The 17,050-nt window shown below is 39.4% G+C and overlaps 1 long non-coding RNA gene across 1 annotated transcript in view; it reads right to left on the bottom strand.

Moving 5' to 3' along the window:
• LOC129060796 (uncharacterized) overlaps positions 1-3,321 on the bottom strand; it is a 47,856-nt gene extending 44,535 nt beyond the window's left edge. Inside the window, exon 1 of the long non-coding RNA XR_008527693.2 lies at positions 3,212-3,321. This is a non-coding gene — a long non-coding RNA (uncharacterized LOC129060796). The remainder of the gene's footprint in view (positions 1-3,211) is intronic.
• Between the last annotated feature and the right edge of the window lie 13,729 nt (positions 3,322-17,050).

The following is a 17,050-nucleotide window of genomic DNA, read 5'->3' as shown; positions in this document are numbered from 1 at the left end:
GATGCTGGCAAGAATTGCTTGAACTTGGTAGGCAGAGGTTGCAGTGAGCTGAGATCACATCCCTGCACTCCAGCCTGAGTGACAAAGTGAGACTCTGTCTCAAAGAAAAAAAAATATTGTGCTGGGAAAACTGGCAACCACATGTAGAAGAATGAAACTGGATCTTCATCTCTCACCTTATACAAAAATCAACTCAAGATGGATCAAAGACTTGAATCTAAGACCTCAAATCATAAAGATTCTGGAAGATAACATCAGAAAAACTCTTCTAGACATTGGCTTAGGCAAAGACTTCATGACCAAGAATCAAAAAGCAAATACAACAAAAACAAAGATAAATAGATAGAACTTAATTAAACTAAAAAGCTTCTGCACAGCAAAAGAAATAATCAGCAGAATAAACAGACAACTCACAAAATGGGAGAAAATTTTCACAATCTATACATCTGACAAAGGACTAATATTCAGCATCTAAAAGGAACATAAACAAATCAGCAAGAAAAGAACAAACAGTCTTATCAAAAAGTGGGCTAAGGAGATAAATAGACAATTCTCAAAAGAAGATATACAAATGGCCAACAAACAAATGAAAAAATTCTCAACATTACCTATTATCCAGGAAATGCAAATTAAAACCACAATGCAATACCACCTCCCTTCTGCAAGAATGGCCATAATCAAAAAATCAAAAAATAATAGATGTTGGTAGGGATGCAGTGAAAAGGAAACACTTTTACACTGCAGATGGGAATGTAAACTAGTACAACCACTATGGAAAACAGTGTACATATTTTTTAAAGAACTAAAAGTAGCTCTAGCATTTGATCCAGCAATCCCACTCTTGGGTATCTACCCAGAGGAAAAAAAGTCATTAAACGAAAAAGATACTTGCACACACATGTCTATAGCAGCACAATTCATAATTGCAAAAATATGGAACCAGCCCAAATGCCCGTCAATCGACAAATGGGTAAATAAAATGTGGCATATATTAATATATACCGTGGAATACTACCCAGCCATAAAAAGAAATGAAATAATGGCATTTGCAGCAACCTAGATGGAATTGGAGACCATTATTCTAAGTGAAGTAACTTAGGAATGGAAAACCAAACATTATATGTTCTCACTCATAAGTAGAAGCTAGGCTATGAGGATGCCACAGCATAATAGTGATACAATGGACTTTGGGGACTCAGGGGAAAGGGTAGGAGAGGGGTGAGGGATAAAAGACTACACATGGGGTACAGTGTACACTGCTCAGGTGATGGATATACCAAAACCTCAGAAATCACCACTAAATAACTTATTCATTTAATCAAATACCACCTGTTCCCCAAAAACCTATTGAAATAAAAAAGTAAAATTAAAATTAAGCAAATGAACTAAAAAAAATCTTTGATAACGTGAGATGTGAATAGAAAACCAATAGAAAAAAAAGTTTCATAGCTGATCCATTGGCTACCAATCAAAGTTAAACTAATCATATACACTTGTAAATTCTTTCTCAGAAGACTGATTTGCCATTCTGTATTTATAGCTACCCAATATAATTGACTACAAAGCACTATTATCATGGTTAAAGGGTATTTATTTAAGCCTTCAGTTACGCCCACCCCTGTATATGCACATAGAGGAGTCTTACTTTTCAGCAGTTCACATTCTAAAAGATATAACTTTGGTATGACTAAACACAGATATAGCAGTAAGGCAGACATCTTATATTGCGCTTCCTTATGTACTCATAACACCCTTCCAGGGTCAATAGATATTCAGAAAATGATACACGTGATAAATATTAATTCAACAAATACTTGTTAAACCCCTGTTGTGTGTCAGAAACTACATTAAACACTGAGAAAACAGTGGCAAATAAGACAAGAAACATTCTTCCCTGATAGGACTTACTGTGTACTGGGAGAGCTAGACAATAAATATTTAAACAAATAAATAATATAATTACAGGTTGTGATAAGTGCTACCAAAGAAGTCAACATGGTTATGCAATATCTGAGAGAGGTTAACCTCTGTAGGGTGGCCAAGAAAGACCTGTGTGACCAGGTGATAGTTCACCTGAGGTCTAAAGAATGAAAATGCACTGGACTTCCAGAAGCCCAGAGAAAAAGTATTGCAGACAGAGAGAAAGGTAAGTACAAAGACTGTTTGTGTCAAAGAATTTGAGTGACTACGAAAAAGAAAAGGAGATGGTGCACCTGGTGCACAATGACGATGAAGGAGAGAACATGAAATGAGCTCAGGGAAGTAGGCAGAGGCCAAGCATCCAGGAAGCTTGAAGGCCAGAGAAAAGATTCTGATTTTAAGAACAGACGGGATAGTGGAAACTGATGTAAATTTTTGAAATCTCCCTGGTTGTTGTGTGTGAATGGATGGGTGCATGAACTTAAGAGGAAGTGGTAGGGACCATGAGGAAGCTGTCCCAGGCGGACAGGTGCCAGGTGATGACAGCTTGGATTAGACTAGTGGCAGTGAAATTGGAAAGAAGTGAGGGATTTCAAGAAATAGGTCTGAGGAGTTAGATGTGAATAGTGAAGAAAAAGGAGGAATCAAGGTGAGCCTCCTAAGTTGGAAGGCTGAGTTTTTGGAGAGACTGAGTGAAAAAAGTTTTGGAGAGAGCAGGGGGCAGCATTGAAGATGTCTGCAGTAGGATTTACAAGTTTGTTGCTCAAGAGACAAAACTGGGCTGGAAATATCAATTATAATGTAATCAACAAATCCATGGCATTTCAAACCATGACAGCAGATGAGATACCTGTGGAGAGATTGTAGATGGAGAAGAAAAGAATGCCCACGAGCAAGCCCAGGGGTGTGGAAATAGACATTGGGTAGAGAAGGAAGAAGAATCAGCAGTGGGAGTTAAGTAGGAGGAAAGCCAGGTTGGTGGAAAACCAGGAAGTGGTGTCAGGGAACCCAGGAGAGGAAAGCATTTTAAGAAAAGATACTGGTGCCAAATGCTGCTGATCTAAACACTGAGAAACTGTCCTTCATATTCAGCAGGGTGGAGCCTGTAATGATGTTGACATAGAAAGCTGGAGTGGCATGGTAGAGACTGACAGTGAATTCGAGTAAGCTGAAGAATAAATGCAGAGTGAGAAAGTGGAGACAAGTGGAGACTACTGATCTGAGAAGTATTAAGAAGGCAAGGGAAGCCTTGAATGAAAGGCATTGTCTTCCAGCTCTTTGAATAACTCACCCAAGACCAGCCCCAGGGTTCATGCCTGCAATCCCAGCAGCTTGAGAGGCTGAGGTGGGTAGATTTCTTGAGGCCAGAAGTTCGAGACCATCCTGGTCGAGACCTCGTCTCTACAAAAATAAAAAAAAAATGTAATAATAGCCAAGCACTATTGAGCTTCTTTGAAGTTCTTTGAATAAATTGAGAGAGGAAGAGGAAAATGGGGAGGTAGCTGAGAGGAAGAAGGTAAAGGGAAGTTGTCGACATCTATAGCAGGGGAGAGTTGAATACATTTAAGTGCTGTTAGAGCCAAAAGGGAGTGAAAGACAGAACGCTGGAGAGAGGTGAGATTGCTGACAGATGGGAGCCTCTGAGCAAGCAGGAGGACACACCATTCAGAGCCCTACTGGTGGAACCAGCTTTGGCCAGAGAAATTCACTTGGCAAGGAGGAATAATAGAGATGTAGCGCATGGGTGGGGACGGTGGTGGGCTTGGGGCAGGGGGATTTCTACATTCTATGTGAAACCGGAACAAAAATCATCTGGTATTGGGGAGGAGGAGGAGGACAAGTCTCAAGAGAATGCAAACAAGGGTGTATGAATTAGGAATTTGGGAGAGAGACTGGGCTGAACTGAAAAAGGAAAGAGAGTAGAATCAAATATCAGACATTCAAATCTCAACAGGATTTTCCATTTTAGTAAAATACATCTCTTTGTACTGAAAAGCTGTAAAGTTAGTGTAATGGGGACTTTCTCCAAATCACAAGAGCAGGAGAATGCTAATGCCCCATCTGCCTACAGCAAATCAGCTCACTGGACTCCCCAGCTGAGGAGCAAGGGAAGTAGCCCCCAAGCCCCTTCCTGCCACTGGATTCCGATTTTTTCACAAAGTGCTGTCTTATCCCTAGTACCATCCCTGGCCCTGCCCTAGGCTTTTGAGGTCTGGCCTTGCAGCCAGACCCCTTCCCACCAAGCAAGGATCAGGGGCAGAGCTCACACCCCAAACCTCCAGAATAGGGCCAGAGCTGCCTCTTTCCCTGCCACATTCATTTTGGGGGAGATCACTCTGTGGATGTACTCTTCTCTAAGCCTGAGTCATGCCTGCAACATGGCTGCTTGAAGGGAGAGGGGTGTGGACAGAGTTGGGGTTGCAGGTGGAGGGGTCCACATACACACACACACACACACACACACACAGCACTCCTGGCACAGGATGGAGCTGGGGGTGGCAGATAGAACAAGTGGCGTTGTGAACTGTGTCAGGCGCATTCTATTATAATAGGAAATTCTAAGGCATCTAAGAATTTTAAATTAGCCTGGATCTTTTAGGTCATTATGAATGTATATTTATCATGGCGAGAGGATAAAACATATTTGACTTCAAAATGTTTTCTCCTGATTTATAACTTTTAAATATTTGGGTAAATGGCGGGTAAGCCTGCATTTGTTCTCTTGCCTCAGCCTCACAAAAGATTGGGAGGACCACGTGTCCACACAGTCCTCCTGACTGTCCTGTCCCAGGGGGCTGGCGTGAGCACGCTTAATTCCCTTTATACATTGGCATTGCTGCTGCTGTGGCAAACCTGAAGAATTCAAGTTCTAGTCTTGCCAGATCCAGAAAATGCTCTCTGAGAGGGTGTCTCTTACTTTGTGTACCCTGGTCTGCATAGAGTCAGTTCACCACCTTGGTGCCTGCACAGTGATCACTGTTTAGTTCCAGGCTAGAGGTGGAGTTGTTTTCCAACTCTCACTTGAGTGAGGCCTGCACAGTCAAACTCTGTCCCGCCTCTGGGGGTGAGGCTCTGCATTGCAGTAGGTTAGGGCAGCTCCTTCTTCCATTTGCCCTCCACAGCTGATCCTGGCCTCTGTCCAAAGGTTCACTCTCAAATAGGAAAAGCAAATTAATTCTCCTTCTCTCTCTCTCTGTGTCGCTCTCCCTAACTTGCACAATGCGAGGATTCAAGTCTCCCATTTCCTATACTCCCTTCTCCTCCATTGCCCTTCCCTTCATTGATTTTTCTATACAGCTGTCACCATTGATTTTTCTTGATAAGGATTTTGACCACAGATGACTTACCTAAACATTTTTTATATTTCCTCAACCTCCATTTGCAACTTGGGCAGACAAGCTGGAGCTACTTAGTGTAGTCTTGGGAGATATTAAAGAGCATCTTTAAGGTCATTTGTTTGGAATATTCCACACTTGCACATATTGTAATATGTGCAATATGTGTAATACTTGAGGACTTCAATCCAGTTTACTTATGCACCCAAACTAAGGCTGTTGTTGCAAACTCTGGTCTTAAATGCTTCATCCATTCCATGCAAATTCAACTTTATTTTCAGAGTTGGGGGCATGAAACAGATTATTGTCACCATTATTGAAAGTGTGTGTAACTCTTCACAACTGCAAAATGATGTACTAATGTAAGAAAGCAGATTACTTTAAATCAGGGTCCAAGGAGGGCTGTCACAACAAGAAAATCAGTTATTCACTGTGTCTCCTTCAAGAAACTTGCTAATGACATTTCTAATAAGAGCAATCACAAACGTTTCTCCATGATTCTCTGGGAAATCATTCCTAAACTCTCAAGCCAGTGGGAAGAAACTGCTTAAAAGGCTAATTTGATATCTAAATTATTCTAATTTACCCTTTTCCCTCAAATATGGGAACTTAAGCCTGCTCCAGTAACACATATTAATGTCACATTTTCTGTCATCCAGTTTTAGTTACATTTAAGTGAAACTAATATTAACTTATTTTCCAGCTGCTTATAATAAAATAAAAAAAAATCTGTGGATTTAGGGCAGCATTAAAACTTTAACGAGGTAGAAATTTCTGTTTTGGTCACATTGCCTTCGATTAACATAGCTCTTGTGCTCACTGTTACAATTGCAGACTGCTGAAGAAACTTGACTATTAAAAGTAAAATAAATAATTAATTATTGGATAATACACACACACACACACACATATATTTATAGGCACACCTCATTTTATTGCACTTCACTTTATTGTGCTTTGCAGACAAATTTGTGCATTTTTCACAAATTAAGGTTTGTGGCAATCCTGCATTAAGCAAGTCTATCAGCACCATTTTTCCAAAAGCATGTGCTTGCTTTGTGTCTCTGTGTCACATTTTAGCAATCCTCACAATATTTCTAACTTTATTATTATTATTACTGCATCCATTATGGTGATCTGTGGTCTATAAGCTTTGATGTTACTATTGTAATTGTTTTGGGACTCCACAAACCCTACTCATATAAGACAGTGAACTTAATGGATAAATGTATGTATTCTGGCTGCTCTACTGACCGGCCATTACCCTAACTCTCTTCTTCTTCTCAGGCCTCCCTATTCCCTGAGACACAACAGTATTGAAGTTAGGCCAAGTAATAACCCTACAATGGCCTCTAAGTGTTCAGGTTAAAGAAAGTGTTGCATATCTTTCACTTTAAATCAAAAGCTAAAAATGTTTAAGCATTTCTACTGCTCAGAAAAAATATTCTTTCTAAAATATTACTGCATTGGCAATGCACTTGGTCACTCAAGAGCTCTCATGGAAGTGTGCAAGGAGATTAATGTTGTTTTCATCCCTGCTAACACAACATCCATTCTGCAGCCCATGAATCAAGGAGGAATTCTGACTTTCAAGTCTTATAATTTAAGAAATACAAATCATAAGGTTATAGCTGCCACGGATAGTGATTCCTCTGATAGATCTGGGCATCTGCACAAAGTTAATTGAAAGCCTTCTGAAAAGAATTTGCCATTCTACATGCCACTAAGAACATGCATGGTTCATGGGAGGAGGTCAAAATATCCACATTAACAGGAGTTTGGAAGAAGTTGATTCCAGATCTCATGATTGACGTTAAGGGGTTCAAGACTTCAGTGGAAGAAGTAACTGCAGATGTAGTAAAAATAGCAAGAGAACTAGAATTAGAAGTGGAGCCTGAAGATGTGACTGAATTGCTGCAATCTCATGATAAAACATGAACAGATGAGAAGTTATTTCTTATGGATGAGCAAAGAAACTGGTTTCTTAAGATGAAGTCTACTCCTAGTGAAGATGCTGTGAACATTATTGAAATGTCAACAAAGGATTAACAATATTACATAAACTTAGCTGTTAAAGCAGCTGCCAGGTTTGAGAGAATTGACCATTTTTGAAAGAAGTTCTACTGTGGGTAAGATGCTATCAAACAGCATCTCATACTACAGAAAAGTCATTCATGAAAGTAAGAGTCCACCAATGCAGCAAACTTCATTGCTGTCACAGCCACCCCAATCTTCAGCAACCATCACCCTGAACGGTCAGCATCTATCAACACCAAGTCAAGGCCCTTGATTAGCAAAAAGATGTACTCACTGAACATTCAATTGAATGTGAGCATTTTTTAGCAATAAAATGCTTTTTAATTAAGGTATGTACATGGCTTTTTAAACATAATGCTATTGCACGCTTAATAGACTACAGTATAGCATAAACATAACATTTACATACATTGGGAAACTAAAAAATTCATGTGACTCACTTTATTGTGATATTTGCTTTATTAAGGTGGTCTGGAACACAATATCTCCAAGATTTGCCTGCTAAAGAGAGATTGGCCTGACATGGTGGCTCACATCTATAATCCCAGCACTTTAGGAGGTCAAGGATGAGAGAATCTCTTGAGGCCAGAAGGCCAGAAGGATCACTTGAGACCACTGGATAGCCAGACCCCATTTTTACATAAAATTAAAAAAACAATTAGCCAAGTGTGGTGGTGTGCACCTACAGTCCCAGCCTCAGGAGGCTAAGGCAGGAGGATTACTTAAGCCCAGGAGTTCAAGGCTACAGTGAGCTATGATCACACCACTGCACTCCAGCCTGGGTAACAGAGCAAGATCCTGTTTCTAAAAGAGAGAGAAATCACTACATAATGCTAAATTAAAAGTCATATATCATTAAAAATCCTCTCGTTACATAGTATTCCATAAGTAGCAGAGATCCAGAACACCAAAGAGAATTGTGTCATTGTGATTGGTAAAACTTAGGTGTTGTGAACAAAGTTCTGAAAGTAATTCTTTCCTAATCAGGCAAGCAGGCACATAAAAAAAATCTGTGAGAAAAAATGTGCCTTTTTTTCCATTTATCAACTATGGAAGAAACATCAAGGACTTACCACAGTCTCAACTATTAGCTGGACACTATGGGATTTCACTTGCCCTACTTTGAAGAGAACAGGCTCCCATTGTCCCTTCTACCCTTGCACTTTTTTATGCTTGTAGATATAAAGGATCTCCATTACTTTTACGTTCCCTTTGTACAAACTGAAACACTTATTCCATTGTACTATCTTTTTTTTTATATTCCTATCTTCTATTTGTCAGCCTTCTAAGATGGTGAAAATGTTATCAAATGATGAAGAACAGTGGGAATTCTTAAGCACTGCTGGCAGGAGTGTAAATGATTATAACAACCTCTGAAAACAATTTGACAAATTCTAGTCTAGCCGTTAAGTGTCATACCCTAAGACACAGTAATTCCATTCCTAGATATGTTCCCTAGAGAAAACCTTTGCACATTTACATGTAGATATGCACAAGAATGTTCAAAACATTGCATCTCTAATAACAAAATAATATAAACAACTTAAATATCCATTAATTTGAAAAATGAATTAAAAATTACAATGTACTCATATACTGGGATATTATGTTAAAGTAGAAATTAATGGATTACAGCTACATGAATCAACATGAATGAATGTCACAAACAAATCTGAACAACAGCCCAGGCACGGTGGCTCACACCTGTAATCCAAGCACTTTGGGAGGCTGAGGCAGGCAGATCACTTGACGTCAGGAGTTTGAGACCAGCCTGGCCAACATGGTGGAAACCTGTCTCTACTAAAAATACAAAAATTAGCCCAGCGTGGTGGCACGCATCTGTAGTCCCAGCTACTCAGGAGGCTGAGGCAAGAGTATCACTTGAACCCAGGAGGCGGAGGTTGCAGTGAGCCAAGATTGCACCACTGCACTCCAGCATGGGCGACAGAGGGAGACTCCATCTCAAATAATAAATAAATAAATAAATAAATAAATAAATCCGAACAAAAAACAAGTTACAGAAGGAAAATGCAGTATAACGTTATTTACATAAAGCTTACCAATATGCAAAAAAAGAACATGCCAGCCGGGCGTGGTGGCTCATGCATGTAATCCCAGCACTCTGGGAGGCCGAAGCGGGTGAATTACCTGAGGTTGGGAGTTCAAGACCAGTCTGACCAACATGGAGAAAGCCTGTCTCTACTAAAAATACAAAATTAGCTGGGCACAGTTGCGCATGCCTGTAATCCCAGCTACTCAGGAGGCTGAGACAGGAGAATCGCTTGAACCTGGGAGGCAGAGGTTGCGGTGGGCCGACATCGCGCCATTGTACTCCAGCCCGAGCAACCAAAGCAAAACTCCATCTCAAAAAAAAAAAAACAAAAAAAAAAACAAGGAAATGCCCAAAGAGATGATTAATTTGCCCTGATTTTGCGCTGATCACATGGCACGTAAGAGCAGAGGTGGAATTTTTACACAAATCTGTCTAAAATCAAATGTTATGCACTTCCCATGATACATTCATTGTCTTGACTGATTTTTCTTTGTGGAAGCAACATTCCTCCTATCTAAGGCCTATGGCTCACTCCACCCCTTAACTCTCGGGATACACATATAATCTATAAATAACCAATCAGAAAAGTCCGTACTCAGGCAAAGTAACAGATTCTAAGGAAGACAGGTGGCAGAGCCAGGTAAGTGAAACATAATTCAGGGACTGTTACAAAATTATTGAGAAAGATATCTATTTATGGGGCTTGCTTCAATAATAGAAGACAGTTAAATTAGGTGTTGCAAGTTACTTTGGTGTCTAGAATGGAGTTGCTAGGCTTATAGGATGTAAATCCAGACCACTGGTAGCCATCTTTGTTACCACATAAAGAGAACCCACTAGAGGATGAAAACAACACAAAGTAAAAAAAAAGACAAATGATGAAAAGAGATAGATCCCTATTGTAGACCTGGACTCTTCACTAAGTGAGCCATTAAATTTCCTTTTCATCAGTTCATCTTCACATAGGTTTCTGTCACTAGTAGCCAAAAGTATCCTAATACAATAATTTATTTTATTATATGCTTTCATATAACTGCGGTCTTTTCATCACATGTTAGTGGGTAATTATTCATTTATTTAAATGTATTTTGATTACTATCTCTCTTTCTAAAAGTAAGATCAATGAAAGTAAGAATCATGTCATATTTTGCTCACCATGGTAGTATCAATATTGCCCAGAACAATCAATAGGTGCTTATTATATATTTGGGGTTTTTTTGTTTGTTTTGTTTGTTTTGTTTTTTTGTTTTGTTTTTTTGGTTTCTTGTTTTTTTGAGATGGAGTCTTTCTCTGTTGCCCAGGCTGGAGTGCAGTGGCCGCAATCTCGGCTCACTGCAACCTCCACCTCCTAGGTTCAAGAGATTCTCCTGCCTCAGCCTCCCAAGTAGCTGGGATTACAGTCACCTGCCACCACGCCCAGCTAATTTTTGTATGTTTAGCAGAGACAGGGTTTCACCATGTTGGCCAGGCTGGTCTTGAACTCCCGACCTCAAGTCATCCTCCTGTCTCAGCCACCCAAAGTCCTGGGATTAAAGATGCCCAACCTTATATATTTGTTGAATTAATAAAAAAGCAAGGAAACATAGAACTCTCACTTCTTGTGTTCATGGAAGAAGCTCAATAGCAGAGTAAAGTCACACCAACTATCTATGGTAATCCACCTGGTCCTTCATTCTTAAACAGAAATTACCAACCAAGGGTCTCCGGATATTTGGAGAAAACACTTCATAGAACTACAATTGTCCCTCAGTATTCATAGGGTCTTGGCTCCAGGACAGCCCACAGATACCGAAATTCACAGATGCTCAAGTTCCTAATATAAAATGCCATAGTGTTTGCATATAACCCACACACATCCTCTTATATACTTTTAGTCACCTCTAAATTACTTAGAACAACAAATAACAATGCCTACAGGTCACTTCATTTATGTGGATTCAATGTAATACTCAGCATGTTGCAAATCAAGTTTTGTTTTTTGGGACTTTGTGAAATTTTTATTCCCAAATACTTTCCATGCCAGTTGGTTGAATCCATGGATGTAGAATCCACAGATACAGATACAGACACCTGACTGTACTGGGTGAAAAAAAAAAAAATCTATCAAAATGGAGAACTTGAAAACAAAGAAAAGAATTTGATAAAAGAAAAAAGAGGCATGGAAGTTCATTTCAGAAGGTTCAAATCAACTAATATAAAATCCAATAAGAGAGAATAAGTAAAATAAGAGTGAAAGATAATCAAATAAATACAAGAATAGAATATTGCAAAAGTAAAGAATGGCACAAATCCTGTTTGGAAGTACCCAGCACCATGAATTTAAAAAGATCCATATGTACACATACTGTGGAACTTAGGTACCAAAGCAAATGCTACAAAGGAAGATGTTTCAGATTGGCACTGGAATTTTTATCAATAACACTAGATTTAGCTGTAGTCCCAGCCACTTGAGAGGCTTGTATGGGAGGATGTCTTGAGCCCAGGAGATCTGGGCTGTGTGTGCTATGGTAATCAGATGCCCACACTAAGTTCAGCATGAATATGATGACTTCCAAAGAGTAAAGGGCCACTAGGTTGCCTAAGAAGTGGGGCACTGGTCCAGGTTGGAAACCAAGTGGGTCAAAACTCTCATGCTGATCACTAGTGGGATAGCACCTGTGAATGGCCACTGCACTCCAGTCTGGGCAACACAGCAAAATCCCATCTCTAAAAAACCAAAACCAAACCAACCCAAAACAAGCAAACAAACAAAAAACAACACTAGATTTAGGAAGAAAACAAAGCAATGGTTCAAAATTCTGACAGGAAAACAATTTTGAATCTAACAATTTGGAATATCAACAAGTGGGATAGAAAACCATTTTTCACACGTGCAAAGGCTCAGAAACTTTACCATGTACTTATCCTTTATGAAAAAAGGATTTCACACTTGCTTGGGGCCTGTAGCCCCTTTGTTTTGGCCAATTTGTCCCATTTGGAATGGCTGTATTTATCCAATGCCTGTACCTCCATGTATCTAGGAAGCAACTAATTTGCTTTTGATTTTACAGGCTCATAGGCAGAAGGGACTTGCCTTGTCTCAGATGAGACGTTAGACTGTGGACTTTTGAGTTAATGCTGAAATAAGACTTTGGGGGACTGTAAGGAAGGCATGATTGATTTGGAAATATGAGGACGTGAGATTTGGGAGAGACCCGGGGCGGAATGATATGGTTTGGCAGTGTCCCCACCTAAATCACATCTTGAATTCCCACACACTGTGGGAGGGACCTAGCAGGAGGTAATTGAATCATGGGGGCAGGTCTTTCCCATGGGGTTCTGGTGATAGTGAATTAAATCTCACGAGATCTGATGGTTTTGAAAATTGGGAGTCTCCCTGCACAAGTTCTCTCTTTGCCTGCCACCATCCATGTAAGACAGGACTTGGTCCTCCTTGCCTTCGACCATGATTGTGAGACTTCCCCAGCCACATGGATCTGTAAGTCCAATTAAACCTCTTTCTTTTGTACATTGCCCATTCTCGGGTATGTCTTTATCAGCAGCATGAAAACGGACTAATACATTTTCTATATATTCTTTATTCATTTTTCATAATTTATACCTTTCAAGGAATTTATCCATTCCATCTAAGTTATCAAATTTATGGGTATAAAGATGATAATAATATTCCTTTATTATATATACTTATAATATACATTTAACATTTATAGGGTCTGTAGTGACATCTCCTCTTTCATTCCTGGTTTTTGTTATTTGGGCATTGTCTCTTTATTACTTATCCAGTCCAGCTAGATGTGTTATTAATTTTATTTATATTTACAAATAACTGCCTTTTAGGTTCTTTTATTTTCTCAGCTGTTTGTTTCTATTGCATTGATTTCTATTTCTCCCATTATTATTTCCCTCCTTCTTTTCACTTTATTTTTCTTGCCTCTTAAAGTGGAAGCTGAGATCACTGACTTTAAACATATCTTCTTTTCTAATATAAGCACTTGAAACTATAAATTTTCCTCTAAAGCACTTGTCTAGTTTCATTTCATACATTTTAATAGATTTTATTTTTGTTTTATAGCTTTCCTTTTGATGTCATCTTTGACCCATGGGTCATTAGAAGAATGAAGCTTAATTGCCAAATATTTGGAGATTTTCCAGATTTTTTTGTTCTCTATATGGTTTAAATTCTCCCAAGTTTTTGAGACTTTTTTTATGATCTAGTATGTGACCTATCTTGAATGTCCCATGTGTACTTTAAAAAATGTGTATTATGTTGTTGTTAGAAGTAGAGTTTTATAAATATAAATTAGGTTAAGTTGATTGATAGTGCTCCTAAAGTTTTCTATATCCTTACTAATTTTTTTTGTTTTCTTGTTCTCACTGAAAGAAGAGTATTGAGACTCTAAAAGTAATCATGAATCTATTTATTTTTCCAGTTCTGACAATTATTGCTTTGTTTAATTTTAGGTCTCTGTCAATGTTTTCATAAATTGACATTTTCATCATTAAGAAATTTCTTTCTTTCTGTTATTATTCCCTGTCCTGAGTCTACTTTGACTGGTTTTTATATAGCCACTCCAGCTATCCCTACACTTCACGTTTTCATGCTACATTTTTCCATTCTTTTTTTAACCTATCTGTGTATTTACATAATACAAACTAACCCTAGAATAAATACTACTTTAATCTGCCCTAATATATCTTAATAGCAAGCCTCAAAAAAAATCAAGCTAATCCCCAAGTAGCCTGTCAAAATAAAATTCAAATATTTTTTAAAGGAAGACAACAACCAGGAAGTCAAGCACTTAAAATGCCAACCAGACATGCTAAGCATCAAGAAATGTGGTCTCTAATTAGGAGAAAAGTCAGTCAATAAAAATAGACCCAGGAAATGATGGTAATAATAAAATTAATGTATAAGGACAAATTCAGGTAGTGATGCTGCCTGTATAGGCTGTGCTAGCCTGATCAGCCACATTGTTTTATTTAGTCTTATCTCAGTATGGACTCTTCCCAAAAGTATTCACGTGGATTATATAAATGCCCCATCTGGCTGTAGCAATGCCTTTCCAGAGCCCACAGCCTCACAGAGATGTGTCTTTAACACACCAGTCAGTCATCACCCAGGTATTCAACCAAATAGTTATGCTGTTAGTCACAGCCCAAGAGTGAGTAAAAATAAAACATATATGGCCCTTAGGAGTATTGTCTAGAGTAACAACAGTGGCTTTGAATTTAGGCCATTGTGCTGCTACCCTTATTATAGTCAATTTTCCAAATTTCCTTGGGTCTAGACAGCTGCTGCCATCCAGTAGATAACATTAGCTTTAAATTTGGCTCAGCAGTCAGGAAACCTGTCACTCTTTGCCAAAGGCTCTAATGAGCATAGTTATTAGCAATAGAGATCTGTAGTTCAAAGACATCCTAGAGTCTGTATGCCTCCCAGATTAGGGCTGCTGAAGCAGCCAGTTGCACTGCCTCTATCTCTGCTTGCTGCTGAGATCCCCAGCTAAATTTAGCATATTTTCTGGTCACTTTATATATTGGTATCAACAAAATGCCTAAATGAGGTGTGCTATAGATTGAATGTTTACATCCCCCCCAAAATTTATATGCTTAAATTGAATCCCCCCCTGTGATGGTATTTAGAGATTGGGCCTTTGGGAGATAATTATGTCATGAGGGAAGATTCCCTCATGAGTGGGATTAATGTCCTTATAAAAGATGCCAGAGAAGTCCCTTGTCCCTTTCACCATATGAGGACACAACAAGAAGACAGTCATCTATGAACCAGGAAGAGCCCTCACCAGACATTGTATCTGCAAGTATCTTATTTTGGGACTTCCCAGCCCCCGGAACTGTGAGAAATAAATGTTTGTTGTTTACAAGCCACCCAGTATGTGGTATTCTGTTATAGCAGCCTTAATAAACTAAGACAAGATGATACTGTCTCCAATATTCAAATAATCAAATGGATTGCTGAGCTCCCTTTTTGGTAGTGACGGCCAGAAGGTAACTCTTCCTTTACTGTCCCAGGGGCCAGGCTTTGAGCCTCATGACACATTGTTTCCAAGAAATTGGCTGTTCCCTGAATCTTAACAGAATTAACAAGACATCCTGGGCTGTCATGTGAGTTAGGGTATACTCTAAATAAGTCATTGTCACTTATTTTTTATTGGGGTGTGTAGGGGTGTATTAGTCAGGGTTTTCTAGAGGGACAGAACTAATAGGATATATGTATATATGCAAGGGAGTTTATTAAGGAGAATTGATTCACAGTCACAAAGTGAAGTCCCACAATAGGCTGTCTGCAAGTTGAGGAGCAAGGAAGCCAGTGGTGGATCAGTTCCAGTCCCCAAACCTCAAAAATAGAGGCTGATAGTGCAACTTTCAGTCTGTGGCCAAAGGCCCAAGAACCCCTGGCAAACCACTGGTGTAAGTCCAAGAGCCCAAAAGCTGAAGAACTTGGAGTCTGATGTTCAAGAGCAGGAAGCATCCTGCATGGGAGAAAGATGAAGGCTGGAAGACTCAGCAAGTCTATCCTTCCAAGTTCCTCGGCCTGCTTTATCCTAGCCATGCTGGCAGCTGATTAGATGGTGCCCCCCCAGACTTGAGGGTAGGTCTGCCTCTCCCAGTCCCCTGACTCAAATGTTAATCCCCTTTGGCAACACCCTCACAGACACACCCAGGAGCAATACTTTGCATTGCTCAATCCAATCAAGTTGACAATTAATATTAGCCATCCCAGGTGGGGAGACTCTAAGATAGTCTTCAATAATCACCACCTTCTGGTATTCCTAGCCTTATATGATCCTGCTCTTGGTTAGAACTTGCTTCTAACCAATAGAATACCTCAACATTCAGAAGTTGTCAGTTCATAATTAGATTACATAAGAGTGTGATTTCTGTCTTGCTAGCAACCTTTCTCCCTTGCTGGCTTCAAGAAGCAAGGTGCTCTGTGGAGAGGCCCACATGGCAAGGAATTGAGGATAGAGCCTTCAGCAAAAACCAGCAAGGAACTGAGGTCCTCTGTTCAAGAATCCCTGAGGAACAAAACCCCACCAACAATCACATAAGCTTAGAAGCAGATCCTTCCCCAGACATTTACTGAAAGCACCAGCCTTGGTTGACACCTTGATTGTAGTCTCATGAGAGACCCCCCTAAGCCATGCCTGATTCCTGACACAAAGAACGGTGAGGTAATAAATGTGCTATTCTAAGCTTTTAAGTTTGTAGTAATTTGTTACTCAGAAATAGATAACTAATATAGGGCCTCTCTGCATAATTACATCATGTAGTGGAACTAAACTCCCAGAGCGAGAGAAATTTGTTTCATGTTTCCGTCCACCTATTGGTGGGTATGAGAATTCTCATACTCCTTTTGCAGTATCATAAATATGCACTGAAGCCCCAGCCAGGTAAATGCTACTGATCTTAACCTCTTTGTGCATAAAGGATTTAAAAAAAGGCATTTGCAACGTCCAAGATGACATTCCAGGTGCCAACAGTTTTGATATACAATGTCTGAAATAGCAGGAATATAACAACTGAATTCAATAGTAATAATCTACCATAATGGAAACCTCTAGCTCCTACCAGCCTGTCCAATGGGCACACTGAACTACTGTAATAAATTGCATCTGTCAATACCCCTGCTGTCTTGAAGTTCTTAATTATGGTTTTGTGTTCCTTTACTCCTCCTGTAATTAAA

Source organism: Pongo abelii, chromosome 7 (assembly GCF_028885655.2).
Source record: "Pongo abelii isolate AG06213 chromosome 7, NHGRI_mPonAbe1-v2.0_pri, whole genome shotgun sequence".
Classification (NCBI taxonomy): Eukaryota; Metazoa; Chordata; class Mammalia; order Primates; family Hominidae; genus Pongo; species Pongo abelii.
Note: the sequence above shows the minus strand (reverse complement) of the source record. Positions and strands in the feature narration are given on the sequence as shown.